This window comes from Babylonia areolata, chromosome 18, assembly GCF_041734735.1.
Source record: "Babylonia areolata isolate BAREFJ2019XMU chromosome 18, ASM4173473v1, whole genome shotgun sequence".
In the NCBI taxonomy this organism is placed as follows: Eukaryota; Metazoa; Mollusca; class Gastropoda; order Neogastropoda; family Buccinidae; genus Babylonia; species Babylonia areolata.
Genome location: NC_134893.1, coordinates 49,161,085 through 49,163,529, shown reverse-complemented (window position 1 = coordinate 49,163,529; position 2,445 = coordinate 49,161,085). Strand labels below are relative to the sequence as shown.

At 42.6% G+C, this 2,445-nt stretch overlaps 1 protein-coding gene across 3 annotated transcripts in view; it reads right to left on the bottom strand.

Annotated features, from left to right (window-relative positions):
* Positions 1–412, bottom strand: part of LOC143292876 (uncharacterized) — a 32,879-nt gene extending 32,467 nt beyond the window's left edge. Inside the window, exon 1 of one of the 3 annotated variants that reach the window (XR_013056694.1) lies at positions 157–412. The gene's annotated coding sequence lies outside the window, so the exon portion shown is untranslated. The remainder of the gene's footprint in view (positions 1–156) is intronic. The other 2 variants (XR_013056693.1, XM_076603529.1) reach the window with 2 other exon arrangements.
* Positions 413–2,445: the final 2,033 nt, after the last annotated feature.

Genomic DNA, 2,445 nt, shown 5'->3' with positions numbered 1-2,445 from the left:
GATGCCCTTCCTTTTGTCGTTACGAAAATCAATACATAAAGAACCCAGAACGAAAGAGACTGCACTAAACGAATGCCGAAGAGTATGATCGATATTTCCTTGATGTCAGCCCATTCCGATTTACACTGAATTATTCCAACAATGCCCCGCACATACCTTGAAATGTTTATTATCCCAACAGTAGTTCAGCGCAGCGCAAACACAAACGACGTTTTACTGAAACCGGACCAAACGAGGTAACTATCTGCACTCGAAGCCAGCTCCCTTTTTTAATACAGTAGACGGGGGCCTCACAGAGATCCGTTTCTGAATTTCTCAACAGTTGTTCTCTCCTTAAAAACGGCGGTTAGCTCACCAGTCCTTTCTCGAAAACGGATTCAACCCTGTCCCTGGCCAATAGGATGTAGATCACATGATATACACACTCTTATTTATCCACACGGCCTCTTTACAAAACAGCATCGAGGAGTTTAGCCGGAATGCATCCTGTTGCTACTACACCCCACCCCCACATCCCCCACCCCCCGAACTCTTCCCCCCAGGTCCAATCAGGTCAGGTCATTCGTGGTTTACTTTGTTTGACAGTTATTGTCAGAGTACGATACCCGGACTTTCTGTCTCTTCTTACCTTTTCTTCTTTTCCCAGCCCTACTGCACTGAGGTTTTAGTTCAGTTACATGAAAGCCTATATCACAGACTGACGTCAGTTTACAGTTGGACCAACAGCAAAGTGAGAGCTGTGTCATCAATGGTTTCTCCATTGCAATAGGAAATCATTCACAAAAGACTAAGCTGTAAATGATTTCCTTCTTCAATTTGACGTCTATCACTTAAAGTGGAAGACGTTAAACTGAAGAAGGAAATCATTTACAGTTTAGTCTTTTGTGAAGGACTATAACTCTTCTCAAAGTAGTAGGCAAGATTGCATTGGCTCTAAGTGCTGTAGCTTAGTTGGCCTTTGGGGACCATCCCAACGCCGACCGTCCTAAAACCCTCTTGTGTAAAAGCCCACTCGTGTACATACGAGTGAACGTGGGAGTTGCAACCCACGAACGAAGAAGAAGAAGAAGCCCTCTTGGCCGAGAGTGGGGGTGTAACTTTGGCGAAACACTCTCCGCTATAATCAAATTCTAGCCCACATAGTCGAGACAGCAGTTGCCTCCTCTGCTGTTCCGATGGTCATAGTCGGACACGACTGACTATCATGTATCATGAAAGCCGGACAATCCGCAGATAAGAAAAAGATTGGTTTGTTCAACATCAAGCACATCCAATGTACTCACTCTGATACACAGGGTACCGGTTATTTATTTATTTTTTTTTATAATTAAGGGTAGAAGAATATACCTCGTAAAATGCAAAACATAAAATCTAGACATGGAAGATAATTCATTTCTTTATTCAAACAATCTTACAGGATGGATATAGATAGAGGTTATAGTTTTAGGCAAGTGGAAAAGTCAAAGGTAGACAAGACAGCTCTGACTCTGTGTGTGTGTGTGTGTGTGTGTGTGTGTGTGCGCGCGCGCGCGCGTGTGCGTGTCCGTGTGTGTGTGTGTGTGTGTGTTATGACACAAAACGAACAAGGCATCGTGCCCTAGCAATGGAAGTTTCCTGAGTGGTGGCCAACAAGAATCAGGTTTTATCGACACGGATCTGACACCACCTCAAACCGCTACATCATTGTACAGTCGTTCGCCATCCACCCAAACCAATCCTGCTCCCACCACCACTTACGGGTGACGTGAGCATCCATGTCATACCCGAACGTAGGCCTACTGACCACCACATCCGGCTGTTCAGCATAGTACGTCCCTGGCTTTAAGGATGTTTGATGACTACAGTATAAAGCGTCTGGCTAATTCTGGAGCACTGCTGATTTGCTCTTAATGTAACGGTGTTTATTTATATTTGTATATTTGTATTTGTATTTTCATTTGTATTTCTTTTTATCACAACAGATTTCTCTGTGTGAAATTCGGGCTGCTCTCCCCAGGGAGAGCGCGTCGCTACACTACAGCGCCACCCATTTTTTTTTAGAACTGTGAAGTACTTTACAACATTGTTCACATTGTTCGCCAGTTCTTGTTGTTGATTTGTATGAAGTAAAATTCATATGTTAGTGAATTATATGGATAATCAATCAGTTTATCTACTTTGTTTAATGATCAACCTAGTTGTTAATTTTCATGTTTGTGTTTCATTTCTTTCGTCGTTTATTCATTTTAGGACGTTTAAAACAAAAGATATGACTAAATAAAAATTAAACGATTCATTAATGGAACACACACACACACACACACACACACACACACACACACACACACACACACACACAGAGAGAGAGAGAGAGAGAGAGAGAGAGAGAGAGAGAGAGAGATGGTCAACATAACCATTGCTCTCAAATAGCGGGGGCCATATACGAAGTATTATTCACTGGTTTCT